The following is a 22,197-nucleotide window of genomic DNA, read 5'->3' on the forward strand; positions in this document are numbered from 1 at the left end:
TCTTCCATTACTCCCCTGGCAAGAGGGGCTCATCAGGTCTTACAAGGGAGGGGGTTGCTGTCATCTGGTTGTCCCTCAACTTCATGGTCCTCTCCTTTGCTCCTAGTGGAGAAGGACTGCAAGCTCCTCCTCATGTCACCTCCCTTTTGAAGCAGGCACTGCAAGCTACACGTGCCTGGAAGCATTCTTTGAACTCTTAAGAGGAAAGGCGGCTTCATACAAGATTGGGGGTGGTGATGGCTGCATCTGCAGCACCCTTGAAGCCCCACCCCAACTCTGACTGCATTGGGATGTCAACAGCTGTTCTCTGAGGTAGTGGCATGACCATAAAGGGTTCCTGCTTCACAGCAGGTAGCCAAAAGAGTATAGACTTCTCCTTAGTCCTCCCAGAGCAGCAGGTAAGTCCAAGCAGGTCCTTCTAAGGTAGTCCTTAGCATCCGCATCAGCACAGAATAATTAGCAGTTGTGAAAAAGATACTACAGAAATTGACTTGGTCAAGTCACTAAGATGATTGACTTACAAAAAAACAAAGAGAACAAGGTGCAAGGGGAATAGTTTATTTGATCTAAAAGATCAGCCACATTTACTACTACTAATTCAGATAAGTGATAGCATAAGGGAAACTTGCTCACATTGTGCATTAGTTTTCTGGGGAAATGCCATGCTCCACCTTGTTGGCCTGCCTGTTAGTTTTTCAGATTTTTTATGGAATGCCAATATTTCACATCCCTCTGGTAGAGTTGCCAGGACCCCCGGCCACCAGCAGGGTATGAGGGGATAGAGTTGCCAGATCCAGGTTGAGAAACTCCTGGTGATTTGGGGATGGAGCCTGGGGAGGACTGGGACCTCAATGCAATAGGGTACAATGCAATAGAGTCCACCCTCCAAAACAGCCATTTTCTCCAGAGGAACTGATATCTGTAGTCTCTGGAGATGAGCTGTAAATCTGGGGGGTCCCCAGGTCTCAAGTGGAGGCTGGCATCACTATTCATGTCTTTTTTCTCCCTTGGAAATATGTTCCACTGAGATCAATGAAATATTCCCCAAGATGTTCTCATCATTGCATAGTGCCATCAATGTACATGGTGCTTCACAAATGACCTCTTGAGAAGGAGGGTTCTGGTGTCAGGCCCTGACAGAGAAGGGCCCTGTCTTGGGTCACTATCTGCTTCACCTCCAAAGGCAGGGGGATACACAGACTCAATAAATACCTCCCACCCTGTTTCTATCTTCTCTCTATCTCCATGACTACATCTAGACTCACTGAAGTTTTAACTATTAGGTCCATTTAGCTCTATTGCAGTCTGTTTTCCAAGAAGACTTACAAAAATCATAATCTTAAAATAAAATTCTCATGCATTCTTAACCAGGTGTCCCTTACCTTCACATTGTTTCTTTCAGAGTATTTTCCTTTATCTAAGCCAGGTGTTCACCTCAGAGAATCTCCCAAAGTCAAAAGCACAAAGAAAGTAAAAACAAGGCAATTCAATGGTGCATGTAAGTAATTTTGAGCAGACCAGAGAAGATAGCGCTAAGTTAGATCTCTGAGGTATGCTGAATGCTTTATGACCTATGTGAGAGGGGACCAGAGATCCCCAAATCTCCTGGAGCATTGAAATTGTCCCATTGGCTTCCGGGAATGGTCATCAAGACAAGACAGGCTCATGAATCATACTTCCAATCCTGCAACTCCTTGGCTAATCTACTCAAAAAGGGGAACCTGTTGTGTGGGAAGGGACCTGAAGGAATACAAGCTGTTCCCCAGCATCTGCCTGAAACTCAGAGAAGTTTGTTTCACATTTTGAGATCTGTGGATATAAAGAAAATGTGTAGTCAGGAGTACAAAGAACATTTACAATTTCCAGTTCAAAGTTTCGGCTAATACTGTCAGAGACTCTAGAAGTAGAAGCAAGAACTTCATAGCCCAAAGCCTGAACCAGGAGCCTTGAACCTTAAGACTAGGACCTAGTTTGGTGAGCTTCTTGGGATTGTAGATGCTTAAGCCAGAGCCCTCTTAAGGCGCAATGGAATTGGGCCATGCCCCTGGATTGAGAGGCTTTCTGAGAGGCCAACAAAATGTGATAGTGTCCCCAGGCTCACCATGAGGATGCCTCCACCATTTTGGAGATTAAATTCCCTTTGCTTACAAAAGCCATGGCAGCCTGATCCTGACTGGGACGGTGTTGCAAGGGGTAGGAGGGGCGCCTGTTACCCCCCATGCTGTTTTCAAGAGCCCAAGCCCCCAGAAGTTTGAGCTTTTGAAAATGGTATAGTGAGCGACAGGTGCCTCCCCCCACACCGTTCCAATCCTGCAGCTTTTGTAAGCAAAGGGAATTTAATCCCTAAAATGGTGGAGGTGTCCATATGATTAATTCAGGGACACTGTCAAGTCTAGTTAGGCTTTAAGCCTCTGGATTGGCCAAGCTAGGTGTAAGTACTAGAAGTGTAGACATTGGATCTTACCTGATCAATAGAGCACTACCAGTTTCTCTTCATTCTTAAAGAAACCCCAGTGCTTCCAGTTCATTCTGCTTCCAGACCCTGTCTAGTTTCAGATACAGCTGCTCATGGTTCCATGGTCCCACCATCTTCTGACAAAAATATTCCCATCTCAAACTCTGATGCTTTGCAGGTGGAAGGAGAGAGCCATATTCACATCTTCTGAAGTAAAAAGTACAAACGGTGGCAAGAATGGAGATAGAAAAATAATGGGAACCACTCTGGAATCTATTGCCTGGCCCATCCGGTCCATTTTGCTTCACGGTAAGACCAACCCTACAAGATGAAGGCACTGAAAAGCATTTTATAATCTCTTCTCTTGCTCAAATGCCATACAAGTACAAATGCCAAATGTCACAGATAATCTGTTTTATTCCAGCTGCTGGCACTAGAATCCTAAATCCCAGAATCAACCCCTTATTGGCATTTCCCACATGACATTATAATGCCTCGTATCCCAGCAAGTGAAACCAACACTCTGAGTGTATCATTTCTTTTATAATAATACTTGGCCAAGGTTGAGGAATGAGTTGAAATAAATCCACTGTTATTGCAACTTAATGCACAAAGCCTTCTTTAAGGGGCTGTGTCAATATGAATAAATTTAGATTCTTTGGGGTATAGATATAAAGCTTTTCAGCATCCATAAATTAAGCCTCTACAATAAAAGCAATGTGCTGTAGTAGAATATGACATGGAACCATATTTGGGATTGCTGAAATTAATTCATGCTGTCTGTCCCAGGACCTGCCAGGGAGGTTGTAATTCAGCTGACAGTGTTCTCAACAGATGTTGCCTGACTGTCAGAATAATAAAATAAGATATTTGGGTTTAGCTCCAATAGAGATGTAAAATGGAAATAAATATTAAGTATTTTGCCATCTGTTACATTGCTGAGTCACTGGAGAATATCATCCCCAAATGCGCATACTTGTAGATTAATTGGTCTAGAATTGTCTGGCAGCTAAAACATTAAAAAATATTCTACAACTAAGTGATTCCACTGAGGTATAAAAAGATGTACAGAGATTGGTATCAAGAGTAACGTTAGATGGAGGGGCAAAAAAATCTGGCAAGAAATCCTTGCACCTTTTCTGTGTGTATTTATTACAAGAGCCATTCGTGTACCAAATTAACCCCTAAGGATCCTGAGAATATTGAACACTCTGGTCCAAGACTAGATATAGCCAGATACCACCATGTGCACGTTGTCCATAGTGCTTTCACACCTTCGCTGTAATGCAAATAGCAAAGTGTTCTCCCTTCAACACTATGCAGTGTAACTAGGAGCTGCTTTGGATGCCTTATGTCCAAACTGGTTCCCAATTCAGCATGAGAATCAGAGTATGGAGACAGTTTCTGCACATGAAACCCCTTGGTGGATCAGGGTGCCTATCTGTTGAAGAGGGAAGGGCATGTGGGAAAGGAGCACAAGTACAGACAGGAGAAAAACTGAAAGAGGGACTAAGTATAAGGAAATAGAATTGCTTCCTTTATGGATCTTGATGGGCTTTGATGGGCTTGCTATCAGCTTCAGAAGTCCTGATGCTCCAGGAATGGTTTATACCTGAAATGTTCTAGATAGAACTGATATATCTGAGGGATGATCCAACTTTTAGTGGAAGGTTCTCAAATTCAGACCAATGGGCCATCTAGTCCATCCTCCTGTTTCAAACAGTAGCTGTTGAAAGGCAAATATACCTAGTGGAGAGAAAATGAGAGTGCTCCTGGCAGGGAATGAACACAAGGCCACTTGGGCTGTTGCAAAGTGTCCCCCCCCCCAAGCTATAGCAAGATCTTACCTGATCAATACCTATTCAATAATATGAATAAATAAATGAGTCCAAGTCTGGAGTCAGGTTATTAGGATTGTTTTTAACTTTATTAGTGGGATACTGCTCAAGGCCATTGGGTTGAATAAGTAATTTTATTTAAGTAGTACAGTAGCCATTAAGATACCCTGGAAAGCCTACAAGAGGCATACAGAAGGCAACAACATCCTCCATTGAAGAGCACCATAAACTGACATTCAGAGGCCCACTACCTCAGAACTAGGGCTGCCGGGCCTCCTGTTATGGTGGGAAGTCTCCTGCTGCCAGCCACTCAGTTTTATCAGCATTTCCGGCAATTCCTAGAGCTACCCTTTATCACTTTGGGTTTTCCCTGAAAACGACATAGTGACATTGGTGATATCACACCCCCATGTCCCTACCCGCAGTCCTCCCACTGGTTGTCAGGCTTGGCCTGGCAACCCTACTCAGAACATGGAAGTAACATTTCATTTTTGGGCTGCACCCACACAGTTGGCTAATGTACTATATCAGTTATTCACATATGGATTTTTCTGTGTGGACCAGTCAATTCAGTTGAGAATGACTGCTATAATAACACAGAAATAGCACAATATCCAACTTCAGTGAAGACATTATGGCTAATAGTTCTGATGGATTTATCCTCCATGAGCTTATGTATTTTGCAAAGAAAAAAAACTGCCAAATTGCACCCTTTAGGAGATCTTCCTGGAAACACCATCGTTTTGCAGCCCCCTCCCCTAGTGATGACTTTATAATAGCTGAGATCTGTATCTTTAAAATCCTTACTGTGATGCCAATTAGGGCTGTTGAAAAAAATTCAGTAAAATTCGGATGCGGCAAAATTCAGCCCATTTTTACTCAGGAAATGCCGAAGTCTGAACTCCCCCACTTCGGGTCCATCCAATTCGGCATGAGATCCGGAGTTCGGGGGAAAATTCGGCCAAATAAAGCCATTAAAAACACAAAAGCGCCTTTCCGTGACTCCGGGGGGGGGGCATTTTGGGGGGTAGAGGTCCGAAACTTTCAGCATAGCCTGAGGGGACCCTTCTTGCAAGAACCCCCAAGTTTTGTAAAGATTGGGTCAGGGGGGCTGAGATATGGGCCTCGAAAGGGGTCCCCCCTCCTTAATGTGCATCTCTGACAATGGGGGTTTGCAATTAGCAGAGCTTGCCGCCCACTCCTGAAGCTCCCAGCCCCAACAAACAGCTGAGCTGTGGGGAGCAAGGGCAGGGCAGGTGCGAAGAAGTTTGCAAACCATGCAAAGCAACAGGTTTGCAACCATGCGAACCATGCAAAGCAACAGGTGATGCCTGGGAGTTTTTCAAACCATGGAAAGGGACAGAGGCACGCTAAAGGAGCAGGAGGGGTGGAATTTCCCCTTTTGCATCGGACTCGGGACCAGGCAAATGCATTCTTTAAGTCACAATTTGAAAACCAGTTTTGAGCAAGCATCAAAATAGACCTAACCGATCTTATGAATGAGGGAAAACCTCAGGACACACAACTGAAGCCCCCTCCCCTCAAACCAGGGAGAGAGAGACTCGAGGGGGCACACACACCCCAGGCAGAACGGGCAAAAGCCCCCTTTGGCTTCCCACCCACCCACAGAAACTGCTCCCTCCCCACACACACACACACACAGACTCTGCTTCCCCCCCCCCCACACACACACACACACAGGAGAAAAATTATAGAGAAAAGCCCCAAAACGGGTCTTACTGTAGATGTCTTCTGTTCCATCTTCTTCGCACCTGCCCCGCCCTTGCTCCCTGCAGCTCAGCTGTTTGTCGGGGCTGGGAGCTTTGGGCGTGGGCGGCAAGCTCTGCTAATTGCAAACCCCCATTGTCAGAGATGCACATTAAGATATGGGCCTTTTGGGGCCCATATCTCAGCCCCCCCGACCCAATCTTCACAAAACTTGGGGGTTCTTTCAAGAAGGGTCCTCTGAAGCTATGCTGAAAGTTTGGGGTCTCTACCCCCAAAAATGCGCCCCCTGTAGCCACGGAATGGCTCTAATGTGCACACGCACCCCCCCCCCAGGGGGATCTCTCTCACGCACAAACAGATACTCTCTCTTTCTCTCCGCGGGCCGCGCAGCAGCTGGGCTCATGCATTCAATCGCGACTGATTGGCCAGAAGAAGACCCAGCTTGGCCACCGATTGGCCTCGGGAGAATGATGCTTACTGACGGTTATGCTGCTGCGCCGAACCCAGAATTTGCTGAATTTATTTGCCAAACACCCTGAACTTGCTGAATTCGGCTCCCCGTTTTCCCGCCTTTTTTGAGTTTGGTTCCATCCGAACTAAAAACTGCCGAATCAGGGGAAATTCAGCTGTTTTTCGGTTCGGGACGAACTGAATCGACAGCCCTAATGCCAATGCTATTACAGAGATATCCACAAGTAGGGTTGTGCATATCGATATACCTAAACAAACACCCCAACCCCCCAAATTAGCCGTTTCAGCAATATTTGGATTTCGGGTTGATCAAATACCAAAACCTGGGAATCTGTCCAAAGCCGAATAGGCAATTCCCGAAAAAGCCGAATAGGTTTTTTTGTTTTTGCAAGACCCTATCCATGAGTTTGGGGAAGGTACTGGCAAACCACCCCGTAAACAAAGTCTGCCTAGAAAATGTCGGGATGTGACATCACCCCATGGGTCAAGAATGACCCGGTGCTTGCACAGGGGACCTTTACTTACCTTTTATATCCATGAGTTAGAGGAAGTTCTGAGACCTGGTCCAGTGTCTAAAGAATAGAATGGTCCTTCAGGATAAAGATATGGGCTCTCCCAGAGCAATAACAGCATTTCAAATTATCCTTTTAAAGAGTACCTGTCATTTTTCATCTTGGGTATGAAAATTATCCTTTGAAAACAGGCAGTTTATCTGAAAAATCTGAAAACATGTAACCTGCGGGGGGAAAGTTTAAGAAAAGAAGTGACCTGACTCAAAAAAGTATATGATATTTAATTTTAAAGATGATTTAAAACACACACACACCATGCTAGTGCTGTGAGAAACCCTGAAAAGGCTGCAATCAGTTTTAGAAATGTGATATGCAAAAAGATGAACTTCATACAGAACACAAGTGACTCCCATGATATCCCTATACGCAAAAAGTGAAATAATTAGACCTTGGATGAAAAATGTTGACAGTACAAAGAAAGACCATGATCTAATATCAGAACAAAGTTAACAGATGTCATTAAGGGGGATGATTAGCTGATGATGGAAGGTCACACCCAGTTTACTTCTCACAGTTGAAAGATCAAAGTTATCCGTTCCGTTTGAGAAAGGACTGAAACAGTTACTCTAGGAAAATCCTTTCACATTACATTAAGTCTCCTTTCCATCTTGTGTTTCTGCAATACAAATTGTCAGGGGGAAAAACTATACAGTGTTTGATAAACCAAGTGAACAAAAATACCCAAGAATATTACGTCTTTGAATAAACATAACAGATCAATTATGATACCTAAAGAGATTCAGACAAAAACTGTTTGATGCTTGCATTTGAAAATATGGTATTTACACACATTTCCACTGCCTGCCCAGAGATATTATGGGAATATTCAAACCCAGCATTAATCAAGTGGGCCACTGAAACCCCTAAGGTGCCTTCAATGGCTTAATCAACCTGCACCTTAACCTGGAAATTGGAAAAGAAGCGGTATGTGCTCCACTGAGACCGGGATCTTACCAATACTAGAGCAGAGAATTAGGCCATATATCAACGAAGGACAACATAATATCGTGAAGACCCCAAAAATGGCATTTGGATGTACACACAGGTTGCCTTAGTGTCTTGTAGATGATAGTTGACTTAGAAAACATAGACTAGAAGTATGGAAGCAGAACCAAATTCCCCATCAGAATTCTTATCCAAACAGTGCATTCCTGAGGTTTCAACCTGAAACCTCTTAGGAGGCAACGTGACCCTGCCGCCAATGTAAGTGCGTGTAAAACCGTGATTACACGCACTTATGATGGCGTTGAGGCCAGTCCCGCTGGACCGTGCCTTTCCCCTCCACTGGTGCGGCCTTTCTGTGGCGCAGGCCATGGCGTAGAGAGGCCGCGCCGGCACAGGGGGGCGTTCCGGGGGAAGGAGCCGCCGGTTAGGTGGCCTCCTATCCCCATTCGGCCCGGTACGCCGGCGCTGGGAACAGCAGTGCTGCATCTGCTTTTTAGCAGCCTCGCTGTTCCCTATGGGGCAAAAGGCCCCAGTTAAACAAAAAAAAGCCACAAAACGGCTTTCTTTTGTTTAACAGTGTACGGGAATCGGCTTAGGAAGAGGTGCCACCATGCCTCTTCCCCGCCGTCCCCGTACGCCGCTAGCTCAGGAATGGGCTGTAAGAGTGCTATGGATCTATTCCTATTCATTTACATGGGAGGAAGTTCAACTGAACCTAGTGGAACCTTACCTCCAAGAAACCATCCATAGGATTCCATTGCCTGACTGTGGGTCTGGAAAAGAGTGGGATCACAGCAGCAGGCTCACTGACCTCATTGGAAGCTACAGAGACAGCTTTGTTTGTTTATTTAGTTACATCTTTCTCCTCAATGGGGACCCAAAGCAGCTTACGTCATTATCTTCTCCTCCATTTTAGCCACACAATAACCCTATGAGGTGGGTTAGGCTGTATGACTGGCCTATGGGCATTTCCATAGCAGAGCAGGGATCCAAACTGGGGCCTCCAAGATCCTAAACCAACACCCTAACCAACAATCTGGTTGATACTGGCATGCACACCTTGTATGGAAGGCTAACACAGTCCAGAAAAGAACAAGCGGAAAGTATTCCACGGCAGGGGGCTCTTTAATTTTACAAATTTTATAGAATATATTGGGCACAGAGTTCAATTGGAATACATCCCTACATACATACCTGGGTTGTTATTCTGCTATAATGCGGTTATACATTGTGTATTGGCGTGCATTATAAGTGATGTTAGTAGACCACTGATGAAGGTCAGGGGGAAACGAAACATGTTTGGAGTTCAGTTTTAGTTTATCAACCTGTATTAATTGCCATTTGTGCTTTCTTTTAATAGAATTTTTAATGTTTTTAATATAGATATCAGCGCCTTAAAATAAATATATTTCTATACATAATTGAGTCTTTTTCCACCCAACCTTTGGGTACCCAACACCCGAACCACCACATCACACCCACTGTCTTGTATAGCAGTGACAGGGTTGGACCAGGATCTGGGAGACCCAGCTTCCAATCCCCACTCTGCCATGAAACCTTGTTGTGTGACCTTGGGCCAGTCACATACTCTCAACCTAACTTACCTCACAGGGTTGTTGTAGGACTAAAATAGAAAACAACATATGTCTCTCTGACCTCCTTGGCAGAAGGACGGGATAAAAAGGTACTAATTTAATAAGGTATTCATCAAACCTATGCACATACATGTATACAAACCTTTAGCTCTCGCCACACTATCATTCCCAATCACATGGAGAGAGCCATGTGTGGATATCATCGTACATGCGCAAGCTCTCTCTCTTCAAGTAACATGCACAGGTGAGCGGTGGAAACTGCCATTGCTGTCCTATGCCCTACCACCTCTTTGTATTTTCCTTCTCCTGTGAATTTCATCAGAAAAGGAAAGAGAATAAAACTGCTGATATCATACCGCCCTTGTACAAATCTATGGCGAGACCACACTTGGAATACAGTTCTGTGTACAGTTCTGGTCACCACACCTTAAAAGGGATATTACAGAGTTTGAGAAGGTACAGAAAAGAGCAACCAAAATGATTAGGGGACTAGAGCAACTGTCCTATAGGGAGCGGTTAAGACGCTTAGGGCTGTTTAGCTTGGAAAGAAGGCAGCTGAGGGGAGACATGATAGAGGTCTATAAAGTTATGCTGTATGACTGGCCTATGGGCAGGGAGAGAATGGACAGGGAGATGTTTTTCTCCCTCTCCAATAATACTAGAACGCGGGGTCATCTGCTGAAGCTGGAGGGTGAGAGATTTAAAACAGATTAAAGGAAGTATTTTTTCACACAATGCATAGTTAAATTGTGGAACTCCCTGCCCCAGGATGTGGTGATGGCTGCCAGCTTGGAGGGCTTTAAGAGGGGAGTGGACATATTCATGGAGGAAAGGGGTATTCATGGCTATTAGTTAGAATGGATACTAGTCATGCTACATACCTATTCTCTCTAGTATCAGAGGAGCATGCCTATTATATGAGGTGCTTTGGAACACAGGCAGGACAATGCTGCTGCAGTCGTCTTGTTTGTGGGCTTCCTAGACGTACCTAGTTGGCCACTGTGTGAACAGACTGCTGGACTTGATGGGCCTTGGTCTGATCCAGCAGGGCCTTTCTGATGTAAAGACTGGTATGGATCACCGGTTCTTTTACAGGCCTGATAGCAAAACCTGATAGCAGAATGGGGAGGGGGGATGAATTTCCTTTGCTGAAGCTATGTTGACTCCTTCTCTTCAACCTTCTATGTTCAGCCAGTCTAGCCTTCACAGTCTAGCCTTAGTAAATCTTGCCTTAGGACACAGGCTAGGCAGGTTGTATATTCCTTTCCCAACCTTTTCCAAAAGGCAGGGTTGTCAGGTCCCTCTTCACCACCGGTGGGAGATTTTTGGGGCAGAGCCTGAAGAGGCAAGGTTAGGGGAGGGGAGGGACTTCAATGCCATAGAGTCCAATTGCCAAAGCGGCCATTTTCTCCAGGTGAACTGATCTCTATCGGCTGGAGATCAGTTGTAATAGCAGGAGTTCTCCAGCTAGTACCTGGAGGTTGGCAACCCTGCCAAAAGGCCACAACTTAGTACTGGTTGTTTATGTATTTGAATTGTGCAGTGACCATTAATTTGTTTAAATTATGAAACTCCACAGTTAAGGCCTCCCTTGTCAATGCTGATTGGCTCCTGTGACATGCTACTGTTTGGTGCATTTTAATCTCCAGAGTTCACAAAAAGATGCAGTTATTGTTGTCTTTCTTTTTCTTTCTTTTTCTTTCTTTTTCTTTCTTTTTCTTTCTTTCTTTCTTTCTTTCTTTCTTTCTTTCTTTCTTTCTTTCTTTCTTTCTTTCTTTCTTTCTTTCTTTCTTTCATAACCTGCTTCTCTTTCCAAGGCACTATTCACAAAATGCTTCCATTTATCTGATCCTTGCTACCTCTCTCCACAACTTCTTCCCATACTTTGCAACATCTAGTACTGGATATTACAATGTCTCCACCATATGCTGTAGAGGTTTTCCTCAGCAGCTCTGGACTTTGGGCAAAATGCCTCATTCTTGATGCTATGACCACTTAAATTACTGAACCTCTTAGCACATATTCACCAGGAAGTACCTTAGTCCTGGGATATGGTTGGATTGCATGTACTACTGAAGCTGAGCTGATGTGATCACAGCTAAGATGGAAGAGCTCCTCGAGATCCTAACCATGCTCCCTTGAATTCCATGATGGAAGAATGGTGGATTATAAAGATCATTATATAAGTAATTTAAGAAGCACCAAAGTAGGTAACATAGGGCTGAAAGCAGATGGATTTTTAAGGGAGATGAAAGTACTTTGCAGAAGCTTCACTTCCCATGGTGTACAGATCGGTTTCTTTTGTCCCACTCTGGTCATGCAAGTTTTGTAAGCTTTTGAAACGACGCAAAAACGGCACAGCCTATTTGCCAGCGTGAATGTGGGATTAGGGTACACACTATGAGCAGCAATTCCACTTCCATTCTTTCTGGTGAAAAACATCATCTCTATCTAACCTCATATGTTGACTGGGAAAAGCCTGTCTTAGTGGAGATTTGCCCTGACAAAGCCATTTTATAATTTGAGTGACCAATTGCAAATTTAATAAAATTCACTTTTAAGGACCAGAACACCTCATTTATTGACTCAATAAAGGAAACCACAGCCTTCAGTTTGCAAGGTCTGAGCAAGGCTGTCAAAGATAGGACATTTTGGAGGACTGTCATTCATAGGGTTGCCATGAGTCGGAAGCGACTTGACGGCACTTAACACACACACACACACACCCATCATCTACTAAATATCTATAGCCAAGATTCTGATTAAAGACCTCTCCTGATGGTTTACAACAGCTCATAATCTGCCTTTAATTAAGGTATCCTCAAACAATTTGTCCTACAAACCTGCATTCTATGGGATGAGCCTGTTTAAAATTAAGTGAACAACAATAACCTTATTGATCATTATGAATGATCTGTATTTAACAAAAATGCTTTTACACTCCAAAAAATAAAAATCTCCTTAATGGGAAAAATAAGGGTCTGAAACCAAATCAATCATTTCTGGGAAATGAGAGCCGCAAACATAATCTGATGCTTTAAATAAGATTGAACCCAAAGTTCAGTTTTGGAACAAAAAGGGGGGGGCAATTTGTTTGCACTGTACTCAGTAAAAATCTAAGAGAGCTGTAACTGTTCAGCTATTACATAAAAACCCTTTGCCAGCTGAAATTGCTGTTGGGGTGAGGACAGCCCTTCTTCTGACTGTCGAGAATGCTTTAAAATGGAGAGACATTATGCTAACCACTGCCCTGTAGGAGCGAGGCAAATTTGTCCCTCACCATGCCTGCTGTGGAACAAGAATCAGTATTAAAACTATTCACCTTACAATCTTCAGGAATTTTCATTTCATCTAACAAAGGAGGCCAGAGAACTAACCTCGCTCATACAAGAATAGAAAGGAAGGGCTTAACCTTTGTCCTTAGGGTGATGAAAGAGCATCACATGATTGGAGGGGTGCTGTCTGACTTTCTAGACATGTGCCACAGGTAACAAGCACTTCAGGAAATGTTCTAGTCAATAGATCCACTGGAAAAGAGATCATACCAGATTGTTCACTTTTTAGCCACATTGTCTGTGTTATGCTCGGAAGGAAGACACATAAAATATACACACACACACCCATAACTACACACATGTGCAACCAACCATTTCTCTGTGCACACAAGCACACATGTACCATATACGGTATGTAAATCTGTAAGCTTGTATGCACCTAGAGTTGACTGCATTCTAATTAGTAATGCCATTAGCTGATACAAGTACTAACCACAATATCCTTTTCCCATCATATGGCAGAAGTAGCACAAATGGTGAGTGTGAAAGGGCATCGAACAATTTGCAGGAGGTGCTTTTTGCTCAAATCACCTACGTTTCCCCAGTCCACACCATTCAATGTATTAATGCTCACAGACCAATTGGTCATACGCAAATAGAGAAAGATACAAAATATATAATTATAAATACAGTATTTACATTATATATCGTTATTAAATGTCACAGACAAAAACCACTGCAAGAGAAAATCACCTACAAAAGTCCACCAAGACAAGATCAGCCATAGTTAACAGGTGCTCTGTAATTATATGTTGGAAGCCATCCAGGTCATCCTATGAGAGCGGCAGGGGGGTCCTGCTGTGGGTGAAAGTAAGCTGGTACTAAATGGTACTGAGTACTGGTAAGACTGTGGCTGAAATGGTATCTTCCTGTGTTCTGTTTTGAGTTCCTCAAAACAGTGGGATTGGTCTTCCCACTGCTGGCTGGATTTCTCTTAGTGATGGCCAAGGGAGACTGTACTACTATACCACTATTCTCCCACCACCCTCTAAATCTGGATTTCAGGTGAGCTAGGCATTACGTTCATGGAGGAAAGGGGTATTCATGGCTACTAGTTAAAATGGATACTAGTCATGATGCATACCTATTCTCTCCAGGATCAGAGGAGCATGCCTATTATCTTAGGTGCTGTGGAACACAGGCAGGATGGTGCTGCTGCAGTCATCTTGTTTGGGGGCTTCCTAGAGGCACCTGGTTGGCCACTGTGTGAACAGACTGCTGGACTAGATGGGCCTTGGTCTGATCCAGCAGGGCTTTTCTTATGTTATGTTCTTATGAGCTGCCAAAGTTCATATTCTGAATGCTAATTTCTGTACTGATGAACCAGTCCCTTAGAAAAGAAGCAGAGACTAGAGTTTGTGACCTACCAGCAATTTAACTCTTACCTGTGCTGCATAGTAAAGAATTCTCTACAATTTGAGGAATATTGCACCTGCTTTTTTTGCCAATAAAGGTTGAGAGGAGAGGATCTCAAAGTTAGTAATCCACTGCTGCAGGTGGAACTTTAAACAGTCTATTCAGTTCTGTAGAACAACCCACTGAAAAGAGCTATCATTAAAGAAAAATTGGGTCAACTTCACATGTGTCTGCAGTAGTATAGGCACCAGTAGTATAGGAATATACCAGAATAAGGTTGCCAACACCAAGTTGGAAAATTCCTAAAGATTTGGGGGTGGAGACTGGGGAGGGCCAAATTTGGGGAGGGGAGGGTCTTCTGCTAGGGTATAATGCCATTGAGTCTATCCTCCAAAGCATCCATTTTCTCCGGGGGAATTGACCTCTGTTATCTGGAGATTGGTTGCAATTCCGGAAGCTCTTCAGGCCCCACCTGGAGTTTGGCAACCCTATACCAGAACAGTGTGGCTGGAGGCAATTGTATGTGTCTTTTCTACATGACGGTTACCCTCTATCTCAACTGAATGGTTATTGGGTGTGAAAGATCCAAACAAGTTGCCCTATCCATGTGGTTGCTTCATTCACACACACTTTTCAGTATCAGGGGACTTTGCCACAGGTGCTGACATCGCTGGGGGGTCACCTTAAGGGGGGGGGCATTTGCCTGAAGATCAAGTTACTGAAGTGATGGAAGTTTTCATTATTCTATAATTTGCTATTCTTATCCTGAGCCAAGAACTTCCCCTTTATTGCACAGGATAAAAATGTTATCAGCCTATAAATAACCTAAAAAAAAAACACGTTTTAGTGCCTCAAACCCACACAAAAGCAATATCAAAATATTGCAGAGGGTGTAATTTTAAACCCACAAAAGCAAGACATTTTTAAATGAAGCCAGAAAACTCCAGCTTGGCATTCGGTCTTTAAAAACGTATAATGTTTTGCCTTTCAAGCAACTCTGTTCTATCACATAAATGTGATTGGAGGATATTTGTAAAGCACATAGCGGTAAGCCTGGCTTATTTCATCCCCATCAAGAGGTTTTGCCGCAGTAATATGAAGCTGAGCCATAAACCATCATTTCCAGAGACATCATCGCCGGCCAATTCGAAACGTTCACTCGGTTGTTTTACTTTTCTTCCAATAAAGAGAACACTTCACAAGCCTGTTAACTCACTACAAAAAGTCCTAAGGATGCTCCACTTAATAAGGTATTTTTTAAATTTCCCTTGTCCTATCCAGTTCCAGCCCCCTCACCTTTCCCCTGGCCAGATCCTTATAGCAAATGAATTAATTATTCTGTCTGTCCTTTGTCTTTCCAGTGGTACCTTTTCTTAATTAAGGCATAAACAACCTTTGTTGCCTTAAGGAGATGTAAAGATCCAGCTCTGACAATCTGCTTCTGGAGAATGACCATAATGACTAATGAGACTATCATAGGTCCATAGCACCGGGAGAGCGGAGGGCTAAATAGTTCCCCTTAAGGGGGGGGGTGTTTAAGTTTGACAAAGAGACAAGGCAAGTTGGCAAGGAGGGATCTTATGTGAAGACTCCACCTTGCTTAGAGAGCATACTGGATTGATGACAGTCGTAGGTGTTTCACAGATTCCATCTTGGATGGTCTAAGATGCCTTGAACAAATAGATTTGAAGGAATGTGTAAGTAAGGTTGCTGCTTTGGACTCCAGGTTTTTCCAGACATTTAAAAAAAAATAGAGAGACACATCCCAACTCCTCCATTTCTGGCAGAGAGGGAGAAGGTGTAGAGGCCGGGGAGTCAGCCGATAAAGGTGGCTATGGATAGAGAGATATGTGTAGAAGGAAAAACGATTGGTCAGTGTAGGAAATCCCTCCTGCTTCCTGCTTGAAGTTAGACATATGAATCAATAGCGGAGGGGAGCTTTGTGATCATGAGTTCTGGCTGAGTGACAGTCAAGCAGAATTGAATTGAGGAGGAGAGTATTTCCTTCGTGCAACCATTTTCCTTTCCAGTCTTCTCTCTCCACACCATTTTCCTTTCCAGTCTTCTCTCTCCACACTCCTTCCCTGGCTTCCTGCCCATCACACATGTGAACTTGGTCCTTTTTGCAATGAGGGAACATCTGGTTCATGCCATGCTTTGGCCAGTTTCTCGCCATTGGATCATGAACGATGGTCTCTCACTGACTGATCAGTGGGCATTTCTCACAGAAATACTTTATAACCTCTGGTTGATCTATTTTAGCCTTGTGCCCAACAAAGCTATAGTTTTTCATCAGGCCAGATGCCCCCAAATACTTTCCCTTTCTGCCTGCATACCTCCTGTTGCTTACCATTTTTAGAAGTTTTCCCAGGACCCTGAACCACCTACTCCTCCCTTTCACGGGTGTACAGGCAACACCCCTGATCACCCATACCCTTGTACCTCCTAGGGTTGCCAACTCAGGATTGGGAAATTCCTGGAGATTTGGGGAGAGGACTTTAGAGGGGGAAGATTTCAGAGGGGTGTAATGCTACAGATTCCACCCACCAAATCGGCAATTTTCTCCCAGGGAATTGATCTCTGTACTCTGGAAATCAGTTATAATTCCAGGAGATCTCCAGGCCCCATCTGAAGGTTGGCTACCTCAGTACATATTTTTGAGCCTTGTGCTGTACTTTGGTTCATTATTCACAACCTCCAGGTGATGGCTGGAGATCTCCTGCTTTTACAAATGATCTCCAGCCGATAGAGATCAGTTCACCTGGAGAAAATGGCCGCTATGGCAACTGGACTTTATGGCATTGAAGTCTCTCCCCTCCCAAAACCCCGCCCTCTTCAGACTCCGCCCCTAAAACCTCCTGCCGGTGCCAAGGAGGGGCCTAGCAACCCTATGACCATATAACTAGAGCCAGAATCAGTCCCCCAAAGTGTACTTTGCCTCCAAACCACCTATGTATGGGTAGCACTAGGAGGTACGAAACACATCCCTGTTTTTTTTAGCCTTTTGCATTACTTGGAAAATTTAGTTAGGTATGCTTGGATAGATAGCTATAACTATTTCTCTGAGCTGCTTCCTTTTCCTGTTGAGTCTGGAGTTGCTGTCACAGGGTTTCGGTGCTTGGAGTGACTGGCTCTTTCTCAGCTGTGGTGAGGAAGGCTATTGCCCTTTTTTTTGAGATAAGAGAAGTGTGGGATGGACCTATGGAAATCTCTTGCCCACTAGGCTGTGAAAACATAGATGCCTTTCTACAACAGTTCGACAAATTCATAATTGACAGTCTAAATTCATACCATCAGTCCAGAAACAGTATATCAGATGCTGTGGACAAACAACAGGGGAGGTAAGCTGTCTTTATACATCACTTCAAAGCTTCTTGGTGGGCCACTGTTGCAAACATGATGCTAAACTAGATGAACCCTTTGGCTGACCTCTCAGGGCTCTTCCTGTGTTATTATTGTATTCTTAACGTGTTGCTGGCACAGGAAGAAAGACAAGGTTGGTTCAGGGAGTAGATTGGTTTGGTCAGTGTGTGTGTTCCCTTCCATATGTTCCCTTCCACATGCCAACTCCAACTTTCTCTACTATACAAGTCCTCCAGGTTTCCTCCTTTTGTTGTCTTTTTCTTTCTTTGACCACAGGCTTAGTCTTCCAAGTGGAGCAGTATGAACACAAACCTTGGGTAAACTAAGTGACAATAGAAAGGTGGACTGAGCAGGCAGGACACCACCATAACCAATATGTTTTCTTCTTCTTGACCCATTCTCCCCTGCCTCAGGCTGTCAAGTGGAAGTGAGCATGAACCCTATTGGAAGAAAATCAAGTGATAACAGATGAGAGCTGGGCATAGAAAGGAGGGCACTTCCCTAATCGATTTGTTCACTTGTCAATCCATTTCTGAAAGTTTAAATGGCTGGATCAAAAGGCTGCTCCATATACCAAACAAGATATTTTAATTCTGTCCCATCTGGATGAAAAACAAACAGGTGTCAACAACACAGCTATGTTTTCTCACAGGTTTTAACCCACAGGTACATTTTCTCACCCTGTTTGGCAGCCTGGTCTAGGTCAAACAAAGAAGAAATGAGCCGATCCATGGAACCTTTTTCTTTGTATATATTTTCCCCAATTCTTTTTCTCACCTTGATGCTTTCTCTTTATTATTAAGCAGCATCATGGCCATGGGGATGAAGACTGTATCACTTCCATACGATATGAAAGAGACTGCCTGGATTGCTTAATCTCATCCATTCATGAAAGGGGATTTAAGTCCAGAACAGCTGGGCATGCAAACATGACCTGATGTGTTAAGTCCGCGTGGGGAGGACACATGAGGTCGAGACGGAGTTCCAACAACAACACATTTATTGAAGAACAGAACAGAACTGGAGAACTCAGGGCAAATGGCCCTGCTTATATGCTCTCTAGTCCGGCCTGCGCCACTCCCCCCCTGATCCGTGATAGGGGGAAACAACCCCGGGTTACCAATGGCAAGTGCCGGCTTAGGGCCAATGGCGCGAGCCAGTTTGGAGCAATGGCGCATGCAGGACTTAGGGTCGTTCGTGGCGACCACGTCGCTGGGCCACCACCGATCCCCCGGCTGCTCCGGGTCAAGCATTGCTGCCGGCTTCTGAGCTAGGGTATCGGGACGCGTCGGTGTCGCTGTGACAGGAATGATGGGCAGGTCCGCCAGTCGGCGGCGGAGCTGGTCAATGTGCCGGCACAGCAGTTGCCCCTCTGGGGTAGTGACCCGGTAAGACACCGGTCCCATTGACTCATGTACAGTGGCTGGAATCCAGGTGGGCCCTGCCCCATAGTTGCGGGCATAGACCGGAGTGTCCTGTGCCACGACTCTCGGAGCGGCCACCGGGGACTTTTGAAGGGATTACTCTGGCGCCAGGTCGGGGTGCAGGGGGTCGAGCGGCATTTTCTGCCGGCAGCCCATGAGGAGTTCTGCAGGGCACCTCCCAGTCACAGAGTTGGGTGTGGTGTACTGGACGAGGAGGAATTCCGCTAGCCCCCGGTCCCAATCGTGGCGCTCGCGTCGAAGCGCTTCTTTAGTCATGGCGCTCGATGCGTCGAAGAGCTTCTTTAGTCGTCCGGACCATTCTTTCCGCCTGACCGTTGGTGGCGGGGTGGAACGGGGCCGAGGTTGTGTGGCGGATTCCATTTTTGGTCAGGAACTCCTTAAACTCCAAGGACGTAAATTGGGCCCCGTTGTCGGAGACCATGGTGTCCGGCAAGCCGTGGGTGGTGAAAACCTTGCGCAGCTCCCGGATGACAACGCGCGATGTCATGGATCCGACGTCGGCCACTTCCAGCCACTTTGAGTAGGAGTCCACGATGATGAGGAAAGTCTTACCCTGAAAAGGCCCTGCAAAGTCTATATGGATGCGGGACCAGGGTGTGTGCGTGGACTCCCAGTGGTGGGCTGGAGCTCATGGCATTTCTGGGCGCGACTCTTGGCATGGCCAGCAATGGCTCACCCACTCCTCGATGGCAGCATCGATTCCCGACCACCATACATAGCTCCGTGCTAGGGCCTTCATGCGCACGATTCCCGGGTGGCAGGCATGTAGAGCCTCCCGGACCTTTGTGCGCAGCTTCGCCGGAACTACCACACATTTCCCCAGAACAAGCACCCCTTGTTGAGCGAAAGCTCGTGCTGGCGCACGGCGAATATCTTGAACTCGCCATCCGGCCTGGCGGCCGGCCACCCCTTCCCCACCCAGTTGTGAACGCAGGTGGGGGTGCAGTCCTTCACAGTGTGGGTGGCAATGTCCGAGGCAAGGAGGGGCGGCTCTGGAAGGGTCTCCAGCAGCATGACATCGTAGGCCGGGGACGGGTCCGGATCGGTGTCCTTGAGCGGCAGGCGGCCGAGGGCGTCCATATTCGTGATGCTGGTCCCGGGCGATGCAGCAGCCTGAACTCATAGGCGTTCAGGAAAATCGACCACCGGAGCATGCGGGGGGACAGGATCTGAGGCATCTGGCGATCCGGCACGAACAGACCCAACAGCGGCTTGTGGTCCGTGACAATGGTGAAGGGACGACCATACAGGTTGTCATGGAACTTTTTTACGCCAGCCACAACGGCGAGGGCCTCCTAGTCAATCTGGGTGTAGTTGCACTCCGCCGTGGAAAGGGTCCAGGAGTAAAAGGCGATCGGGGCCTCCCGACCACTTGGCAACAGGTGATTCAGGATAGCGCCGATGCCGTAAGGCGAGGCATCGCAAGTCAGTACCACCAGCAGGCGCTCATTGAAGTGAACGAGGAGACTTGCGGAGGAGAGAAGACTCTTGGTGGCCTCGAATGCTCGTTGCTGTGTTACGCCCCAGGACCACGGGGTGGCTTTGTCCATCAGGCGGTGAACCGGCTCTGCTACCAACGCCTTGTTGGGCAGGAAGGCGTGGTAGAAGTTGAGGAGTCCCAGGAATGACTGGAGTTCCTGCTTGCAACAGGGCGGCGGGGCATAGTGGATGGCCTTGACCTTGTCGGGCGTGGGGTGAATGCCGTCCGCGTCGATCAGGTAGCCCAGAAACTCCACCTGTGGCAGGCCCAGCTGGCACTTCTCCCGCTTGACCATCAGCCCGGCGTCCCGGAAACAGCTGAGCACCCGGTGGACGCGTGCCAGGAGCTCGTCTTCGGAGCCGGCGGCAACCAAGACGTCGTCAAAGTATGGGACGACGCCCGGCAAGCCCTTGAGGAGGTCCTCCATAAGGTTCTGGAAGATGCCAGGGGCCGTGCTGACCCCAAACTGCAGGCAAGTCACCCAGAAGGCACCCCGATGGGTGACGATCATCTGCGCCTCGGCCGACTCAGAGTCTACAGGCAGCTGCTGGTATGCTTGGGCCAGGTCGAGTTTTGCAAAGACCCGGCCCCCGGCAAGGGAAGCCAGGAGGTGACTGACCACTGGCACTGGGTACGCGTGGCTTTGGAGAGCCTTGTTCACCGTGCATTTGTAATCCGCACAGATGCGGACGTCGCTGTTCGCCTTCAACGGCGTCACTATCGGGGTCTCCCACTTGGCCTTAGGCACCAGCACCAAGACACCCTGGGTGACGAGACGGTCAAGCTCAGCGTCGATCCGGTCCTTGAGTGTGAAGGGGACCCGGCATGGCTTGAGGCGGATGGGGGTGGCGGTGGGGTCGATGTGCAGGCAAATAGGCGGCCCCTTGTAGAAGCCGAGCGGGCCATTCCAGATGTCCTCGAACTCGGACCAGACGGAGTCGAGGGTGGACTGGGAGATGTGGTAAATGCCCCCAATGTGGAGTCCAAGGGCCTGGAACCACTCAAGGCCCAGGAGCCTGGCGCAGGGCCCGTCAACCACGATGAGGTGGAGGCAGCTGGAGCGGTGCTTGAACTGGACGTTCACGTAGGCGACGCCCCAGACTGGCACCCGACGATGCTGGTAGTCGGAGATCAGGACACCGGTAGGTTGCAGCTTGGGCAAGGCAGTGAGGCGCCCCAGGGTGCGGAAAGTGTCCCAAGAAACCATGGAGAGGGCCGAGCCCGAGTCGACCTCCATGACGCAGGGGGCGCCCTTGATCCTTACAGAGATTGAAACTTTCTCCACACCGTGGACCCGGTGCACGTGGATGCTGTGCAGCTTGGAGTTGTGGCAGTAGCGGTAGGAGGTGGGAGACTCATCGCCGGCCATGTCATGGATGGGCTGAGCAACGCCATCTTTCCTGGTCCGGCCCGCCGGCGACCCTTCTGCGTGCAGCAGCAGACCTTCGCAATGTGGCCAACCCGGCTGCAAGCCCGGCAGTTGATGTCGCGAAAACGGCAGGAACGGCGGTCATGCTGGCGCATGGGCGAGCCACGGGGCCCAGAGACCGGTGCGGTCTGGCGGACATCTTGTGCGTCTTGTCCGCCGAGTCGGAGTCGCAGGCATCCTCAAAA

At 46.7% G+C, this 22,197-nt stretch overlaps 1 pseudogene; it reads right to left on the minus strand.

Annotated features, from left to right (window-relative positions):
- Positions 1-19,178: 19,178 nt before the first annotated feature.
- Positions 19,179-21,952, minus strand: LOC130482070 (uncharacterized protein K02A2.6-like; annotated as a pseudogene).
- Positions 21,953-22,197: the final 245 nt, after the last annotated feature.

The sequence above is a fragment of the Euleptes europaea genome, chromosome 8 (genome assembly GCF_029931775.1).
Source record: "Euleptes europaea isolate rEulEur1 chromosome 8, rEulEur1.hap1, whole genome shotgun sequence".
Taxonomy (NCBI): Eukaryota; Metazoa; Chordata; class Lepidosauria; order Squamata; family Sphaerodactylidae; genus Euleptes; species Euleptes europaea.